Below are 21,075 nucleotides of genomic sequence, written 5' to 3' on the forward strand. Positions count from 1 at the left end.
AGGATCCTGGGAAATTCACTTAACTTCATCTTCAGCTTTCTTCTTTGTAAAACAAGATGATTCTGCTAGGATGAATAGTGGCTCTCATGTCCCTTCAATCATTCAAAATAAAGTATGATCCTTATGGTCACTCTGAATAGTACCCGAATTAAAGAGAAACAAAACTTAAACTTGAACAGCAGATTTTTGACTGACCAACACTCAAGGCAAGTTCAGCTACTGAGAAAAAGTGTTTAATTGGTCTGGGTCTATTTTTCCACACCACCACCACCACCAACACAACATTTAAAAGACTCGCAAGTCCAGATCCACATTTCCTCATGCATGTGGGAAACAGGACATCATACATTTGCACACATACTTTAAACTGCGTGCTCATCACAAATCGGAGGGGGGGGCGGGTTTCAGAGCACAAAGTAGAACTAAGAAAATTCTCACAGGCTACGCAGTTCACTCTCCCTCTGACCTCAGATGGGTGATTAAATTTTTATTCTTCTGTGTATTTCCTTTGTCCACGGTTTTATTGATGTAACCTAATGAAATAAAGAGCACATATTATTGGGCTCAGAAAGTTTGCTCATATTTTTTAATCATCTTTTGTCAAAATAAAGTGGACCAATTATTTCTACAGCATTGTTCATGCAAATAAACTCTGCATAAGGAAAAGAAGAAAGGATCTGCGGAATTTTTCTTTTATTCATTATCTGTATCTAGCGGCTTTGAATTAAATCCAAAAAGAAAAAAAAAGAAAACCACTGCCCGTCTTCCATTATATCCCAAATAGGTGTATTTTAAAAAATTATTCTTTCGAAACAACACATTTAACATGATTTGAAATCATCACATCAGCCTAATTGCACAACGTGGTTTTGATTACCCTGGCCCCAACTTTTGGCAAAATGTTATCCTGACATCACAAGGACCAAACGAGGAGGTGGGTGGTTGGCTGAAATGTCCACATTTCTACCAGTGGAGACACCAAGATACTATTAAATACACTCCACCAGGAGTGCAAATAACGCGTTCCCCAAGTCAACTCCACCTTCAGAGCAGAGCCTGGGGTATGTTAGGGATACTAAGTTTGCAATTTGGTATCTACTTCTTGAGGACCTGATGCATTTATTCCAAACAAAAATATCTATTATTAGACTTTGAGACGACTGTGCAGAGAGAGCTATTGCTACTTTCTAGTAGCAGCCTTATTTGTTTTACACATAACTGTAATTTAAGGATGCCAATCATTTTTAAGTAGTCATCTGCACAAAGTAAAATACAGGCAAAACCAGAGAAAATGTTCTTTGTGCCAAAACATCTTTACACTAAGATAGGTCAGATTAAAGTCTTCACTGTGTGTACAGGTTTAATTTTAACCCTGTGCGTTGAAAGTATTTAATATGTTCTCATTACTTTTGGAAAATTCCACAGAAATACCTTTAGCTTATTTCAAAGATGGTTAATATATTTTTTCTTTTTCCTTCAATCACATTTTTATATACAAATTGTCCAAATGAGAAATAACTACGTCATGTTATTTCACACCATTCAGAATTTTTGCAACTACCTCAAAGAATATATGATTTTCAAACACCAATCTTTTTGAAGTAAAAATAAAAGTATGCAAATATCACAAGAAAGGATTTCTCCCTAATGAATCCTTAGAAATGACCAAAGAACCTTACCACAGAAAGGTGTGGAAAGAGAGCTGAAATCACTGCTCTCTCAATTTGATATTTCAAAATTAGTTTCTAAAACGATAACACAGAAGAAGAAGAAAAAATGCAAAATTAATTTTCACCTTATGGGAAATAACAAGAATTCTATAATAAGAAAACCTTAAAAAGATGAAGTATTTCCTCTCCTTTCTGAAAAGCTTAAAAAAACAAAACGAAATTATTTAAAAATCAATGGACTTCAAGTAATCCAAGAGAATTTGGAAACCATTTCTCTAAAAACCAATCCAGAATGCAGGATGTCAATTTGGAAATAATGGAAGCATATTTCGTTTTCAAATTTGAAAACTTTTAAAGACCAAAATTCAAGTTAACATCCCAGTGATTAACTCAGGGGCTGCTTAGCCAAGAACAACTTTCGGCACTTAAAACATAAAACTGTCAGTTTCCTCTGCTTGGAGACAAAACATACAAAACGCAAACACTCACTGCTCTATTTTCCTAGACGTGAAAGACAGAACCAACTTTTATAAAAGGTGATCGCTCTGAATATTTCTACCTGCTATTACATTTATGTCATAGCTCCCAAAAACCAGCTACAAATTCTAAACCTCAGAATCATCCTTAGGGGATGGCCACTATTCCAGGACATTATTCCCTAAATCTTCATGAAAATCACTCATTGAACTTTGCTAGGGTTCAATGTACAAATATATTAAGCTGCCGGTGCTTGATGTTACTGAATATAAACTAGCATAAACAATAAAAGTCTGTACTAAAAGACCTCAACGGACTGATAACAGGATAGTTGGCATTCTATTTCTCGCAAATCTAGATAAAGCATACGGACGGTGAGAATCAGTAGTCTTGATTCCCTGAATCTAGACACATTCATTTCCAGCATCATCCATGATCAACTTATCAACTATATATTTATAAAACTTGGATTACAGAATTTGGTAGAAGCACTGAGTAACTAAAATTGTCTTCATCCTTTTGCCAGAAATCTGTCAACTGGTGCTTACAATTGTTTCAAAATTATACCACCACTTTCTTTCATTTCATTCAATGCATTTCCTCACACACACAGAATGGTCAAGTCCTGCTCGCAACAAACAATAAGTGAAATTATTATTTTACAGTATGTGAGTTTTCTCCTCTTCTTATACAGCCCCCCACACACACACACACACAAATAAATATGATAAAGAAATGTAGGAAAAAACTCCACAGCTGGCACATTTTTCCACTAAAAGGAGAAATACTTATTTCTCCAAAAACTGAAATGTTAGATTCCCAAAGAGAAAAAAAAAACTGGTAATAAAGCATGGCAGAATAATCCAGAGGAAGCATGCTTGGTCTCAGCATAATTTCCCTTAGCATCCTGCAATGAAGGACATGCTGCCGGTGATCTCTGCTTACTCTGAAAAGCAGGCAGAGGATTTCCAAAGGAGAAATTCTAGTTGTGCTTTCAAATGCCAAATGAACTTACAGGACCTCCACTCCTGAAGGCAAGCAGCACAGTAGCACACCAGAAGCTAGAGAATGCTTTTTGTCACGCAAAGCTGGACGGATGAGCGTGACCCCATTGGGGTTCATCTAAAATTCCCAAGTATCACAGGCAAAAAGGTCAAAAGTTTTCTATGTCAAAAATGTATAAATAAATGAAGCTAAATATAGCAATAGTTCCTTATGTTATAATGGACTGGACAGTATTCAAGTCCCCCTTTTCTTTAGCGCTCTCTCTCTTTCTCTCTCTCTCTCTCTCTCTCTCTCTGTCTCTCTCTCTCTCTCTCCAAGAACCAAAGATGGGGGGAAACAAAGAGGAGGAAAACTTGCTTATACTCATATCTAACCTCGTATTCTCCATTTCTAATCTTTATTGGTCTCATTTTAAAACGTTTATTATTACCAATGATATATCGAATTATTTAGGGAGTACCAAGAGCATGTACACGTAATTAAATGTTAACAATGATATGCTGAACTCTGCTGGGAGTAAAACGTACGTGACAGGTGTGTACATAAGTGTAACACCAAAGAGTTAAATGTTTGACCAAGTGAACATACAAGATCATGAACACATATTTACACATAAAATATGTACATTATGATTTTTACTATTGGCCTAAAATTTTACGAGTGGCAGCTTTCTTACTGAAAGCTTATCAAGTACAAAGGAAAAGGAAAAAGTAAATAAGTAGGACACTCTTTCAACGACATAAATTGTCTTATGAATGGGACATTTAAAGGTAAAATAAACAAACAGTGATGAGACAGACAGTAAAATAAACGCTTCACTGTAATTGAGGTTTAGAGGACAGTGGCTTTCTTACAGTAACTGACCACATCTTATGCCCAATGACTGCAACGCACATTCGTTCTAAATGTAAAGGAGAAACATCTGTTATTCTTTGCTTATAAATTACAGAAAATAATGTTTTATGTTACTTATTACTTGGATGTGTAATTACTTTGGCCATTTGTTCCTAAGTTGTTTTCTAAAAGTTACCTACGTTTGCATAACTGTATGTTTGCATAAATGTATTACATACATTAGCAATAATCTTTAAAAAGAATAACTTAAAGACAGCACTAAACATAATCATTTGTGTTTTTTCAATTTATACTTTAAATTGACTTAACATAAAAATTCAACCACCAAATACAGAAAATACATGACTTTAAAAGATCTCAAAGGTATAGCTAAAAATAATTGATAATTATTAATCATTCAACAATTAAGACTAATATGTGAGAAAATTTAATAACATGGGCCCTGATTCTAATTAATATATATGTATGACCATCTTTAACTTCCATCAGTTGAATGGTACTTTTAAAATTAAAGTGAGCTAGATTCTCTTTCAAAAATATTTAATGGCATCAAAAAGTAAAGCAGAAACAAATGCCAAAATCTTTTTTTTTAGGAACTTTTATATATCTGGAACTACATCATAGTATTGAGAGAAAAACAGGCTGATGTATTTATTTCTACATCTTTCAGAGCTAAGGATGATGTGTGGATAATGACATCACAGAGAAGTCACAAGTAGAAGTTGGTTTTTAATTTGTTTTGCCAATCTTGCTCTCATTTCAGAACCAAAATTATAATTAAATTAGCCCCCAAATCAGTGTTGAGATGCATTAAGTACTTAAAATATATATTACAATGACTAAAGTCATTTCAAAAAAATATGTAATATGTTAAAATTCCATTCAGTGCCTGTAATGCAACAACATTCTATATGAGTGAGACTGCAGATATGTGTACGTACATGTACGCACTCAGTTCATATGAAGCCACACATTCATATGCTGCACTTGTGTCAAGTTCAGAGAAAACTCAAGCTAAAACTGGACTGGCAATGCTAGATCCCTCTGCACATGAAGTGTATCGTGTAATAGAGAAATTTAGATTCCACAAACTTCTGCCGTATATACTCACACTATTTATAGATGTATCTGATCTCAGAAACAAAAGATGCTTCTATAAGGAGAACTTCAACTAGTGATTCACAAGAATTCACTGAAAGCTATATTGTAGAAGCTAATCAAGAAGCATGTTATATTAAAATGTTTGTTGATTTGTAGGTTTCATAAATTCTATCCAGCTACTACAAATGAAAAAAGCTCTAAAGCAAAATCTCTTTTTTTCTACAGCTAAAATAGATTTAATGTCTAAATAGCAATTGTGTTGTATCTATTATCCTATACTGGGTTTATTCCTGGTTATTATAATACTCAATCTAATGATATAATATTAACGCCTTTTTGGGACATATAAGGTTTGGGACATATACAGTAGGTAATATACATATGCTTATATTCTTTATAATACTATACTACTCACTACCATGAATACAAAGTAATTAACAGATGAAGCGATTACAAATGCAAATAAAAGAACCATGCTCCCTTCAAATAAAGCAAAAACAAAACAAAACAAAACAACCTATGGACACTTGACTGTTTACTTCTAACACTATCTACTATAGAAGGCTTAAAGAGCTGACAATGAGTCACTTGTTTATTCAAGTGTTAAATAAATTGAATATATAAGTTAACTTCTGACTTACTTAAAAGTATTTGGAACATTTTCCAGAGCCTATTTTGACTGTGTCAATTACCTAGATACCAAAGTTGTTGTATTGTGTTGCCTGATGAAACAGGACACACAGCAACCCTCAAAACCAGTATTACAAGCCTGGCAAACAGCATCACATTTGGGTGACGCACAGAATCCATCACCCTAGGGAAAACGCTATGGTCACAGTACGGAGTCTTTACATGTTCCATATTATATCTATATAACGTTTTGAGATGATAGAATTGTAAACTATAAAGTGCTGCCCCATAAGAAGATATATTCAGAAACAGCACCATCACTGAACTGCTCCTCTTGACGAAAAATGAGACTGTGAAAACATTATCTTCAGGAGCATTTCCTCAAATACACTGAAAGGCATAATTCTGATTTACAATCTGTTGCCAATTCTTCCATTTCTTAGTAAATGCAGAGGAGATATTAGTGTTGTGATGATGATGGTTTCATTATGGTTAAACTCCATACTCATCTCAAACTTCTAGACTTTATAAAGTAGGTCATGTAGCTCCTTCAAAGATTCATGTTGAAAGCAGAGTTAATAGCTCAGCAGGTTAGACTCCATCATCAAGGTGTCTCTACATATGATCAGCCCACATATATTACATATATAACACACGCACACATAGCAGCAACAATTTAAACACAGAATAGCTCTCGTGAATAGTACTTCAAGCATTTGCAGGCACTTACACTACTGGATTGCCTCTCATATTAGAGGTATCCCACTACTAACTGCCCCCAAATTGCACAAATCAAAATGTTACCTTTGTTCAAACAAGACTGCAGCTCATTATATAACAGAAAGTGTCATCCTTAATCACTCAGGAACCAAGATAGTGGTGGATTCTTGGAGCAGAAGTAGTGCCGAATGGTTTGAGGCAAAACTGAAACATATTGTTTAAGTAAACCTTAAGGGGAGGGGATCATATGCGCAATTGATGGATTTTTTTTCTACCATCTTCCACAGGGCCTCTCCAACCCCTCCCCACCACTGCACAGTAAACAAACTGCTAATATTCAAGGATGGCAGCTCTGGACACCTCCTTCTCCCTTTTTTCCCCTTCTTGCTAAACATGATTCCTGTTCCCTCGGTTTTGAATCAGCCAACGTTCATTAAGTACAAATGCATTGACAGAGAAATCCCTAACTTGAAATTTAGGCTTGAAAACTTTGGAAAAAAATAAAGTCAACCAAGACTTAATCGAAGACACTCTCACTATGCTGATGGGAACAACTTCTAGCTTTAAGTTACTCAAGTTTTTCCTGACAACTCTTTAAGGAAAGAAGCAATTAGCAAAGAAACAATGCCTCTGATTTGAACGAAAGTCTCCAGTTCTTACAAGAAAAACTGAGAAATGCCTAAGGTAAATCAAAACTGTCAAATTTCTATGCAGAGAACACCTCAACTTCCCTAAATATGTGTTATGCTTTTTATGATAATTATAAACGTCTTAGAAGATATTTTAAGGTATCAATGTGACGCCTAATTTTCAGTATGTATTAATTCTAAAATATGCTGTTAACAACAACAAAAAAATCTCAGAACAAATTTGGGGTTAAAAGCAAAGTCCCAGACAAGTAATCATAAGATTTTAACCTTAGGAACAATTCACATCAGAAATGTTACTCAGTCTGGCCCGTCAAATGGGGCGGAGGGCCTCATCTCTGGGTGGAGTGTCTTTCCCCAAGGAAGGAAATACTGGCACAGACCTTCTTGCCCTCCTGAAAGATTTTCCTACTTCCAGCTTCTGAAGTTGCCCTGATGTCAATCAACATCACCAAGATGCCTCTTAATTGAAGAAAGTTCTGTTTGCCTACGCAAGATCAGGAAAAGAGAAAAATGCCTATTTTTTTTTTTTTAAAGAAAAAAAACTTAAAAACACTGTGTAATTAATAGGGTTAAAAGTTATCATCTAAAATTGCGAGAGAGAAAAAACAAAACAAAAAAAACGCCAGCAGAAACAAACTGACCCTTAAAATTGACGTTTTCCCTCTAAAAATATATTTTGGTAAAGTTTCATCTATTTTCCTTCCTCTGCACATAAAAATGATTAATGTTACAATTAAACTTCCACATTTCAGGCTCTTGCTAACAGGTGTAGCATTCTTTATATAAACATATTCATTGACCTGTCGCCATTGATAATCTTAATTAATTTATCTCAGTTGAAACAAAAACAAATTGTTCTTTTCCAAATAAGAAAGAAATAACGCAACACAAATACCCACTTCTCCCCAAAACCCAAAAACTGTTTAAGTTACGGTAACCTGAAATGCACCAGCCATCACAGACAGCAACTGGAGAAATCCAACAGTGTTCAGCAGGAAAGATTTTTAATAACAGATTGAAAAACAAGAATAAAAATAACTACATCAACAGAACCTTTCTTCCTCAGGCCACAAGCCCGTTCTTACTTGAACTTTTTTTTTTTTTTTTAAATGGCATTTTGGCCACTAAAACCAATCCAGAACATTATTAAAAGTTAAAAGCTACCAATTACTTCTGTCTGTTCTTTTAAAGCAAAGTTTGGCATTACGTCAGTTGGTTTAAAGAAAACAAGAAAGAGAGAGAGAAAGAGTAGGAGAGAAAGTTTCCTGCTTGTATAAACTAAACCACCAGGGAAGGTGTCTAGCCACTTGTAAAGTATTTACTGCAGGTTTTTAAAGAGCTAGAAAATATTTAAAAATTAAAAGTTTTCTCTCTTATTTTTAATGAAACATACTTAGGAACGAAAAAGCGTAGCTTTAATGTCTTCTTTGAAGTGTTTGGATGTTATTTGTATTTCAATCACAGCTCTCAATCAGAAAATGATTTCCAATGATGCTTCAAATTTGAAATACATAAGATAATTTCATCTTTGTTTTTGCTACTTGAATCTATGCTCTTGAGAAAGCAACAACAACAACAAAAAATGGGATGACAAAAAGTAGGCACTGCTACTATAATAACCTAATATGGCTGCAGCGACCAGTCAGACTTCTTCATCTAATTCTTAACAATTCAGATAATTTTCATCCACAGAGCCTTCTGCAAATTCAGTGAGGTTTCTTTAAGTCTAAAAGATCTCTTTCTAACCTAAATCAAGTTCTACATTATTACAGCCATCAGAGAACCAAACCAAAGACCAACGGACTCAAAGAGAACCACAGGATGATATGACAACCCTAAAGGGGACCATAATAACAACATTAAAGACATTATAAGGGCCCTATATAATTAATCAAATATCCTACGTAAATAAACAAAAAGCCCCACTTATACCCCAGGATAAAATTTTTAAAGTGGTTATTCCCTCTGCAGCCCTGTTTGCTACTGAACAGTAGTATAAGACAATACTTGGCATTTTCGCATATTTACTTTAATCCACTGGTTAAAGCTTTTAGGAGATACATTATTTTGATAATTATAAAAACTCTGCTCAATTTCTTTCAATGTAAATGATTACCAAGTACGTTAGACTTCTCTATACATAAGAATCACAAGTACCCTTACAGTAGATTAAATTTCTACTTGGCAAACGCTGTGAGAGTTTCTTCATATTTTATCTAAGGGGGACCCTACAATTCCATAAATCATGACTGTTATAGTAACAAAATATTCACTTTTTCCTGTAGGATGATATCAAAAGAGGAATGCAGATATCATGTAGATAAAGTAAAACCAAGACTAGATATGCTGTCATTAATTTCCCCAAATTTCATTAAATAACAAACAAGAGAAATGGGTAAACAAGACTCAGAATTAGTTATCAATGGTATTAGTAGTTATCACCAGCGAAAGGGAGAGAGAAAAAAACCTCAGTTACCTGAAAGCTTCACCAAGGATGAACAACAGAGAGCAAGTCCATAAAACTCTGCTGCTTTTATCAAATTGATTGTAACTTGTGAGCTGTACGATTTGGGACAGAACTGTCTGAGTTTATAGTTTTCTATGCCTGCCAAAAACAGATGCAGACTACCACACTAGCTGTCCTGCGGAAACTAAATTAAGCAAAGGCAAATACCAAGTGGAAAGTTGTCAGTCTGTTGAATGAATGGCTTCATTTTACACACCAGAGAATATCTTAATAAGAATATGTTTTAATGTGCCCCAGTCATTTTATTTTAAGTGCATCACTTATTTCAAAAATAATAATTTTCCCTTTAAGTCAATGGTAAACACCTGCCCATAACTTTTTTAAAGTCTATTTTGTTTTACACACAATAGCATAGTATTGTTCTATTATTGTTGGCTATCAAAGGGGTATTTAAGAAAAAAAATACAATGATTTTTACATATCTGTATTACTAAAACCTTTAAAGGCCAGTTACCAATATCCATGCTCATTTCCAATTCGAAATAAAGCTCTAGCTCAAAAACAATTTGCTACAAGTTCTTTGAAAACTTTCAGTAATGTTTATTTACTTCAAGAAAGAAGGTAAGACAGGAGTTTATTAAAACTTAACATCTTTTGGCATTCTTAATAGAAATGTGCAGATTATGAAATGCAAATTGTGGTATTTCTCTGTCTTTCTCTACACACACACACACACAACACAATAATAACAATAATATAAGAGAAACATCACTGAAATATTAGGATCTCAAAGGCAGCCTTTTCACAGCTGCATTCATTTCCCTGTTTTGAAGGTTTTCCTGATGAATGAAGATTTCCTTATGTGTATGTGAAAGACCTACACTGTGGAAATCAGAGTAAACTCAGAAGTAACATGACTTAAAAGAAAAGTAAAAATAATACTGAAAATATGGGAGGGGCATATGGAACTCACTTATGATCAGCACACTAATATAGATTCTAACCTGTGTTTTAAGCAAAAATTTTATAAAATCATTTAAAATCTTATGGTCAAAATGCGGAGGTCTAAAATCAACTTAGACTTCTCAGCTACTAGGACACTTTTCGCCTTACTTTTAAGGTTACCTTGAAGACACAAAGGATAACATCGAAATAGCAGCAGAGACCTTTACAGCGTCTAGAATTCAAAGGAGTGACAAACTCTTTTCCAAAGAACTTGTTATGCTCCACTATTTATTTGGAGAGTGTCTGACTTAGTTATTATTACGTGTGGGAAAGTAGTCAACACACATATATCCTAACATACGACAGATATATCGGGAAGCCGCAATCATCAGCTCGTGGATAGGAAATAATAATATGCCAACGGAGTATTAATGAAGATTTGGGATGCCTCACGTTTAGAGAAATCAAGTCACGATGTTGGCATTAAATTCTGTTTTCCCCCAGGAGTTTTCTTTACACATTATTAATATCCAGGAATAATCGTCAAACTTTAGCCCATTCGGGGCCCTGTATATGAAATTGAACCTAGAGATGTTTCATCCCAGGGTATAACTTTAAAGGCAAGTTTAAAAATCTGAGCAGACAAGCTCGAAGACGATATTTTGGACTTGTTCAGATTAAGCATGTCATTAATAAACTTTCACTGAAAGGTAAAAAAACAAAAAACAAACCAAAAAAACCCCTCAAAATGTTGGTACCAGACTGTTCTGTCAGCATCACGACTTACAGGAAATGCTTCGTCTTCCCATACAAACCCTGTATTTATTCACAACCCTGGCACACTGGGGGGGAGAAAACAAGCCCACACCATTTTAGAGCTAGTTGGCTTTTTTACATGAACTGGTGGAATATCTGAGAAAGTGTTCTAAGCAAATGAGCAGCATGTAAGAAACTTGACAACAGTGAGTTCAGAAACTTTCATTCTCATTTTGTCCACGTCAAGAACTGGCTGCGCACATTACTTTCCTTTGCCGCCCCTTGCTTTTTTAACTCTGGCAGCCTTTTCGAAATGATCAACTTTTCCTAAAACCACCAGGAAAGTAACATGATGCCAGCCAGATCCATAGGTTTTAACTTAAAGGGCTGAAGGGCTTTGAAGACTGGCTGGAAGGTTCCTATTTTATTTTTGCTTTGAGCAATCAAATGCTAGCCAACAACCAGGCCTAGAGTTATCACTTCTTTGTAATTTTGTCTTGGGCCCTATCTGGGTTTTCCCTTTGTACTTATTATCCCTTTCAGCCCCTTTCCTGTTCACCTGGTGCGTTTACAAAAGTTCAATGACTCTACAAAAGTGCAATGAATCACGAATCGGCCTAACTTCTCTGCGATTTAACTTCTCCGCTGAGCTGCTCCCTTCACTTACCTCACTGAAAAGTCTAGCCGTGATTTTCCAAAATAGGGCAAGGATGAATATTCTATCATAATTTGGGTTCATCATTAAGATCCATCGCTCTTACTCAAAAACTTTCATAGTTATCAATTATGAGGCCTAAAAAGACATGAGGAAGTAAAGCAAGATCTAAAATTTAATAAGTCCAAGATCCCCCCCCCCCCCTTGAAACCCATCAGTCCTTCTCGCCCTCTCACTTAAATTGCTTTAGAGTCTTAGGGCCATAAAACAGTTACTGACTTCCCTGGGGGAAACAGCACCATCTCACACAGGTACTAACAAAAAAGCTTTCCCAGCCACAAAAACAGCTTTGCACTTCAAACAGCTCCCACCTCCGCCTCACCCTCAAATTATTCACGGGGTCCTGTAATCCCGGAGTTATTTGAGGGGGCAGTGGTGTTTGCCTTGGCCTTTCAAAGATGCGTTTCTCCTGAACCCAAACAGGAACTAGACAGAAGGCGAAGCGCCTGTCCGCCTGGATGTCCCACCGCTGTCAGGCATTTAATCACCGGCCAGTGTCCGCTGACCCGAGACACATGGCGCATCATCCGCACCGCAGAGGAAGTCTGCCCCTTCCCCAGCCCCTACGGAAGCGCCCTGGCTGCAAGGCCCTGCCACATGGCACGGACGGGGCACAGACCCTGGCCAGGCTGCCCTGGCCGCGCACGGGCGGGTGCCTCAGAGGATGCGACAAGCCTCCTGCTCCAGCCCAGCTGGGCCTTTAAGGGAAAAAAGTTTGAAGCCTGGCTTTGCAAACTCTTCCAAGCCCACGCCAGTCCTGTGCTGTTTTCCTACTTTGGGGACCACACGAAGGCCCCTCTCTGAGACCCTCCCGACCCTCCCAAGTTCTCCCAACTTACTACTCTGCATGCTGGTGCCTAGTCTGCTCCCCGCTTGTCGGGAGCCCCAGAAAACTTGCAGCGGCGGCGGTGGCGGCGGCGGCGGCCCCTCGGGTCCAACCACCTCCAGCTCCTCCGCTGCGCCCGGTAGGAGAGAATTAAAATCAGCCAGAAAGAGACAGCGAGGGGGAGTGGGGCTGCGAGGGGGAGGGGGCACCGGCCTGAAACTTCTTTTTTTGGCAAATGGGGATTTGTTTTTCCTCCTCCCCGGCGGCTGAACTTGACCCTCCTGACTCCAGGGGCTACTGCAGTTTGAAGTCGCTCGTTTCTAAGGCTCAGATGCCTTAGACCCACCAAAAGGAGCAGAGGAAGGAGGGAAAAGAGAGCAGAAGAGAAGAAAGAAATCACACGCGCAAAAAAGGAAGAAAGAAAATGCATGTGAAACCCGAGAAGCCTGCGCTTGGCTTTCTGCACACTCTCCCTCCGCTTTTTTTTTTTTTTTTTTCAAAGAAAGTCACTTTTAATTCCCAGGGCTCCCCGCTCGCGATCGCCCACATTTTGCGCACACACGCGCGGGCGCAGCACTCGCAGAGCGGTGCCCGGCCGGGCCGAGCGGCTCCCGCTCCCCCCGCGCCCCCTGCACCCCGGCCCCGCGGCCGCCCCGGCCTCCCCTCCTTACCTGTTGATTAATCGTCAAGAACACCCTCCGCAGCCCGAAAGATGGTGGCGCGGCGGCCAGAGCCATGAACCGTCTTCTGTTGTTTGCAGAGTTGATCTTGGATTATTTGGGGGGGGGGGAGAGAAAGGTCTTTCCTGCCTCCCCCCCTTTTCCTTCCCTCCCCCCCCTTTATAAAAAAGAGAGAGAGAGAGCAAGAGAAAGAGAAAGGAAATAGAGCAAGGATGTGCCCGGTGCCGGGTGGGAGAGGGGAGGGGGTGTTGTTTTTTGTTTCAAAAAAAAAAAAAAATGGGAAGGCGAGAGAGCGATCGAGAGGACGCGGGGTCTGGAGAAACCAGCAGCACCAAAAAAGAGGACGCTTGAGATTGCAGTGAGATCGAGTCTTTATCAGAAATGTTATCGCTTGTCAGGACCTCAGTCTCCGCGCATTACGTCAGTTTCAAGACACCAACACTATTAATATCAAAGGAGCCTTCGCGGAGGAAAGCGCCACCCCAGACCGAGCTCCCTTAAAGAGACAGCGCGCGTCCCCGCGCTGCCGCCGCCGCCGCCGCCGCCCCGCCCGGCTCCGAGCACCCGCCGCCGCCGCCGCCCGCCGGGACCGGCCCCGGCCGCGGCCAGCCGGCTGCGCGAGAACTTCGCCCGAGTCCGAGCGCCGCAAATGAGAGCTGCGCGTTGCAGGGACCCAGCTACCTTCCCGCCCCGCCTCTCCCCCCCCTCCTCCCCCACCCCCATGTGTGAACGTGCGGGCTGGAAACCCAGGAAAAATCCGAAAGCTTTAGGAATAACGTGATAAAGATAAGGACCTACCTTGGGAGGAGGTGGGGGGCAGGTGGGGGCCGGTGCCTGGCAGCCAGATCGATGGTCCCAAAACACTTGGAGATGCTCTCAGGAACGGTCAAAAGAACTCTAAAAGTGCTTTTACCTTTTGGGGTGTTACTTTCCCTTCTCCCTTCCAATTAAAGGACGCAGGGTTTGTGTGTGTGTGTGCGGCCCCTCCCCCGCCCTTTTTCTAGGACATGAAGAAGTCAGGACACCTAGTCGGTGGGCTGTTTCCCATGCATTTGATGGCAAGTGAGATTGAGAACTTGAACTCTATCCTGAGTTGGAGAAGTGCGGACTGAGGTTGCCATGGTTTTGTGGGCTAGGGAGAAGCCAGCAAGCTCCACGGGTGCTTAAATTGAGTACTACAAAATAGATAAAATGGGAACCTTATTCAAATACTGCAAGTTTAGTACCTGCAGCTCTTTGGAGTTACAGTACAAGATAGGAACATTGAATTAAGCGTAACATTCTTTTTACTGCTTCACATGTCCTCATACTCTCATTGTTAAGTGAAATTCTCTCCAAATAAGTTACTGAACTGAGCGAGGTGGGTTTTTCTTTTCTTTTTTTAACTTCTAAAACCCAACAATGCATAAAAGAGTACCACGACAGGATTCAAAGTATAGTAAGGTGTTAAAAACTAAGTAAACATCTCTTGGGAGTTTGGACTTCATTTTCTTCAGTTGGGTGACTTTAAGTGGCATGTTTTTTCTCTAGTGAAAATCAGTTTAAATTAATTTTGTGCTAAAAGAAGAAACATCCTTCCTTCTCCAAACTGCAAAATGATTAAAATTAGAATTTGAGAGAGGTACGTACAATCATGAATGTGTAAGCCAAAGATGAAGTAATTTTCTTCCAAATATTTTTTCACTATGATTCTTGCATCTTTTAAGAGAAAAAAAGATAAGTGTATATTTTGAAACATACTATTATCAGAAGTGAAAAGCCAATCAAAAATAAAATTTAACTTAAGCATGTGCTCTTAGAACCTTACTGCTTTTTTTGGTAAGGTCTTTATTTCTACTTAATATACCTAGTCAGGCAGATATGTTATTTCTTTTTGTTGCACTTTATTCCAGAATTTTGGTATCGTGTCCCATACACTATGAGTAGAAAAGCAATAATTCTTTTGCAATAGAGAAACTAGTCAAGTAAAACAGTAGTCAAAATACAGTTTCACAATGAGGCAAATAATATATTCCCTAAAGGAGTGAAAGACAATGAACCTTATATGCATGGAGTTATTCATATGTTACCATCAATTTAAATTAATTTGGGAACAGAGTAAGATTTATATATAGTCCTGCTTGCAGGGAAAATTAATATCAAAATCTTCAGTAAATCTCATAGTCAGCTACTAATGACTACCTGCATATTTTCACACTAGAGTCATTTAATACTGTCCGCCAATTTCCACTGTAAAAGTATTCATATATTAAATATAGACCTTTATTTTCTTTTTTAAGCCATAAATTAACTTACCGACTTTTATGGAAATATGCACAGCACAGTGAGACGCATTTTTATTCAGGAAAAAAAAAAAAAAGGATCTGACTGAAACATTCTTGAACCATGACTAACTAAAAATATTAGATTAAATAAATTTTGAAATATGAATCTGAATAGTAAAATGGTTTGTATTTAAAGGGTTAATACCACCTAAAACTGCTGAAGCTGATATCTAACTGATAAAATCTCAGGTGATAGCATTTTAGCAGCAAAGTTAAATAGTATAATATATTTTAAGGATTAGTCCCCTAATCTATGTCTGCTCCCCAAGATTTAAAGGACATTTTAAAAGGGGAAGTGATCTTCCTCTTCGTCACTCTCACATGTAAGACAATCATCAAGAGTGTAAATTTACTCACGTGAAACAATCATTGATTAAATTGGTTCAAAAAATTAAATTACATGCTTTTGCAAGCACAAAACCCTTGAGATGGCTGGTGTTTTTCCACCTGTAATAATACAAAATTTGGCCATTAAGTGTACCCAAAATTATACATTATATAAAACGTTAAAGCCAAAGGTCTGAGGGTGAATTATGTCCTTCAATTGAAAGGATAAAGTTACACTTCAGGTACTGAAGCCAACAAATTCATGTTCACTTAAAAATTTAATGAATGAAGTTTCATGGATCCAATTTTGCTTAAGTTTGCCTGAGAAATGAAGACTCTCTTCATGGTCCTTTTTGTATTTCAAGTTCAGCAGATCAAAATGCTGTCTGTATCAATTCACTTACATGCACCACAAAAGATCTGTAGAGAACTTAATAAGAGCACAAATATTTTGGTAAACTTTTTCAAGCAAATTATTTATTTATGAAATAATTTATGAAGAAAATTTTTACCGCATGCTTTAGATATATTACATATGCTCTTGATTGACACAATATGTATAAGCTCAAAGGCCCTCATAGCATTTTTTAATTCTAGTAGGAATATTTCAAAACAACCAACTAATACATGAGGTCATAATTGTTTGACAGTTGTTTTTAATATATAAAATAAGTTATGTATATTGTTTTCTTTCAAATGTTTGTTGATTTGTGTTTATAGTCCTGACTTGCGCATGGCACAAACTGAATTAGGGGCAATAGTAAAGATTTATTTACATTTATTATCTTCTCCTGTCAAACACATGCAAAGCTCTTGAAACTATTCTCTTCTTTTGCTTCTATTTGCAAAGCGTTTCTAACATTAGAGCCTGGATGTCAAATTGACAACCTGTGCTTTTATCGGATATGTTAGAAAATAAAGGCGAAATTAAGAGAAATTTTTAAAAAGCAAACAAAAAATAGCTTCCAACAAAAATAACTTCTTTATAATCTTTTGTAACTCTTTGAATTCTAGAATATTCTCTTATGGCTGGACCACTGATGAAACAGTTCCTTGAGCTGCATAATGCTTATTATTTATTAAAGTGACATAGTACATGTTTTTTTCTGTTTTATTATTTAAACACTCCTTTCCCCCCCCTTTTCTTGTAGTTTATTCAGCAAAGATACAAAGAGGGATTAGTAGTTAAGCACAAGCATACTTGTTTTATATTTTCAACCTTTTACCACATAACTTACTTACAGTTCCAGTGCCTGTAATCACAATGATTTTACCTGATGGAACACGTATTTCAGAAACGTAATCCAACTGTTTACCCTAACACGTCATAAATTGCAATTCCTTTCAGAAACCTCAAAGATTGACAACCCTCGGTCCTAAACGCCGACTGCTTTAACACATACTAGCAAGAAAACATTTATGTATTATTTGCTCTCAAGTTAGTACTATATCATATGAAACGGAAGGCCATTTTGCCTTCCAGCGTATTAAAAGCAATTATTGAAGGAGTCTGCCCTCCTTCATGGTGAGACCTGGAGAAACAGAGCATTATCAACATGAACCTGCCCGACCCCATTTCTTCTCGCAATCACACACCACTCAACCTTTAAAAAAAAAAAATGCACACAGATTACGATCATTTTCCAAACTACCTATTGCTGAACACCTCTGGGTGAATTTATTAAGGATAAATTCAGCTTTAAATAGCTTGTATCTGATATTCAAATTCACATTTACACTTGCCAATCCTTCCCTCTGCAATATCAGGCAACTGCCTAGTTAAACAGATGGGCCTTGCAGCCCACCCTAAAAGCCAGCAAACATGGGCCTTATTTAATTAAAAGAGGAAATAAACTTCTGAGGTGTAGGTACACACAGGCGCTCACATACACACACACACACGCACACGTACAAAAAATAATCCCTGCCTAAGGAACTCCAGAATAATAATGATTCTTGTTTCTTCAATAGATTGTATGAATGTCCAACCATACACTATCCGTTGAGTTGAAGGCAGAGTGAAATAGGATTACTCCGTGCTACGTATCTATTCAAACCAAACCATTATGAAAAATAACTGGATTCACTTCACTTCTCTTAGTAAGAGAGAACGTTTACATCTGAATTAACCCAGACCCACTATCTGCCCCTGAAAAGTAGGTGTTTTCCAAAGTTCTCCTTATTTTTACCCTTGGCTCTATTTTCTTCTCCTGCTATATTCTCATCCCATCCACTTTCCAAACTTTATTCAATTAACTCTCAGTCGTATGTACTCAAACCCAACACCTGCTTTTGACTACATTTCAGACTGAAATATTCCACTAGAAATCAAACTTGTGAATTTGAATGATATATGTGTAATACCATAATTTAGAAGAGGAGGCTATAAAGAGACAACATGGAGGAGGAAGGAAACAGACAAACCCTATCTCTGTTGAAGGTATGAGTCATGCAGACCAGAAACCTCAGACATTTGACATCTTTGGCAATACCCTCTCCCACATGCCCCACATTCAAGCATTTGCCTAGTCCCCCCCCCCCTTCTTTCTTTTCTAAAGGATGTTGTACCTCTTAATGCCTTTCTTTCCATCCACACTGAACCTTCCCAAATTAAGAAGTTATCTCTCCCAAGACATCTTATAGAATGTTATTGCTCTACTCTCTCTTCCTCAGTTCATTATTATACTGAGCTATCAGGTCAAATCATTTCCCTTCTGCATTTTCTGCTCCTGATGACAAAAATCCATGACTTCCAACTGCCCAAAGAATAACACCAGAGTGCTTAGGGCATTCAAGTTCTCCCATAACCTAGTCCAAAACCCTTTCCTGGCCTCCTTTTTCACTCCGCTCTTCCACACAGGCCACTCTCCTGACACATCAGAGGAGCTGTTCCCCAGACTTGTCGAACACTTGCAATGTCTTATTTTATACTTACAGCTACCTTCCACTAGAAAGTCTTTGAAGGGCCCTTCAAGCCAACTCCCCATGCTAAATACTATCACTTCTTCTAAAGTCAAACTCAGATTCTGCCTTTTTCATGAAGCCTACCTCCACAAGGCAGGAAGTAAGCTTCGATGGGCCTTGCTCCCCTCTCTAGGTAGCTATGAATGCATCGTAGTAACTTGTGTGGTGGTGTTTGTTGACTTTTCTCCCTCCTGCGCTAAACTGCAAGATTCTTGAGGGCAGAAGACCATCAAATCATAGGTACTCAATAACATCTGTTCCAGTTAATTTGGAGATTGGAACAAGTTCTTTTCATTTTACTTAGAAACATACTATTGAGCCCAAGTTTCAAATGCTCCATGTGGCCTTTTCTTCCTTTCTTTCTGTTCTTTTTTCTTTAATACATATGGGCTGATGCATCCTGTGCCAATTGAAACTTGTGGGTGGTCTTCATCTCAGCAGCATATTTTTGGCAATATATCAGAGGAGACGTTTGTCCTTCTCTGAAATATTGTCCTCATTATCATTAAATTTGGGTTCATAATTCCATGTTGCTCTAAAAATAGTGAATTAAAGGATCGTTAACTAAATACTAGGCATTAAAATATGGAGTTATAAAAAAATGAAGCAGAAAGCTGAGAATTTTCAGATGGGAAGGGATTATTTGTAGTTGTAGAAGCCAGAAGTAGGAGTTAGGAAAGTCATGAAAGTGAGGTAGAGATAAATAACTATCTCTTTACACATTAATGGTGTGGTTTTTTTTCCATCTGTATTCTTGCACATTAAAATAGTGATCATTTTAGTAGGAGTCAATCTACCAATAAACATTAATGTTTGCAGATATTAAGTTATCAGACACTTATTTGACATTTAATTGATGGTATAGATCCAACTCTCCAGGTTTTCACAGTGATCACACTTCATCATGTCATACAAATCGCACTGAAATGAGTGTGTGAGCGTGTGTGTGTACATGTGCATGTGTTTATATGATCATCTGGTAAATGAAAACTTCCATTTAATTAACATTCCATCTTCGTGTTCACACGATTTATCCTTCGTGCACCTAGACGATTTGAGTGGTGTATAGACATGGTCAAATGATCAAATGATAAGTATTAGTTACTATCTTGACTCTAAATTTTGTTAATCAGTAATTATACACTGATTAGAAGACAGGAGACTGCCAGCTTCTGGAAGGAAGCTACTCTGGGCATTCTCCTTCTGCTCTGTGCCAGGAGGGGAGGTTCACAACGTCACCCGGGCCCTCCTGCCGTCCACTTCCAGAGGGGTGGACAAATGACGCCATCGGCTCAGAGAATGGAAAGAGAGAAGGTCAGGGTACTTACTCCCCTTACTTCATCTGCCGTGGGTACACTCTCATAGAGTTCTAGTAATAAGACCCCACCCCCACCACTTACCCCGTGTGATTTGGGGCTCTGGATGTTTCACCATCTCCTTTGCTTCCCTAAACCCTGCGTGTGACTTTATCAGTGATCTTTCATTAAACTGTCTTCAAATTCTCCTTTATTTATTTCTTATGTTATCAGCCTGGACTCTGATTAATACAGAAGGGCTCATGATAAAAATCATCCTGGCACCCTAGAGTCCAACATAATCCTTCTAACATAACTCAATAGCTGAACAAATCTATGTTGAGTAACTATCATGTGCCAGACACTGTGTTAAGTGTTGGGGACCCAAGTGGTAAATGAGTGACATGCCCCCCACCTGGAGGATTTTATGGTCTAATTAAGTACTTCTTACTCTCCCTTGGGTGCTTTTCAAAAGTATAAATGTATGGGCCTCGCCTACTGAATGTGCATGTCTGGAGGTGGGGCCTGAGAATGCAGTCTAAGAAAGCTCACCACGTGATTCTCATATTCACTAAAGTATGAAAGACAGTGATCCTTTGACTATGACAAATATGACTATGACAAATGTGAAGATGCAAAGATAGACCTGGATACTTGTGAGTTGGGTG

General features: G+C 38.0%; 1 protein-coding gene across 3 annotated transcripts in view; it reads right to left on the minus strand.

Moving 5' to 3' along the window:
- Positions 1 to 13,980, minus strand: part of TRPS1 (transcriptional repressor GATA binding 1) — a 242,311-nt gene extending 228,331 nt beyond the window's left edge. For all 3 annotated transcript variants that reach the window (XM_036263882.1, XM_036263880.1, XM_036263883.1), the window contains exon 1: positions 13,489 to 13,980. The gene's annotated coding sequence lies outside the window, so the exon portion shown is untranslated. The remainder of the gene's footprint in view (positions 1 to 13,488) is intronic.
- Positions 13,981 to 21,075: the final 7,095 nt, after the last annotated feature.

Source organism: Molossus molossus, unplaced genomic scaffold (genome assembly GCF_014108415.1).
Source record: "Molossus molossus isolate mMolMol1 unplaced genomic scaffold, mMolMol1.p scaffold_m16_p_16, whole genome shotgun sequence".
In the NCBI taxonomy this organism is placed as follows: Eukaryota; Metazoa; Chordata; class Mammalia; order Chiroptera; family Molossidae; genus Molossus; species Molossus molossus.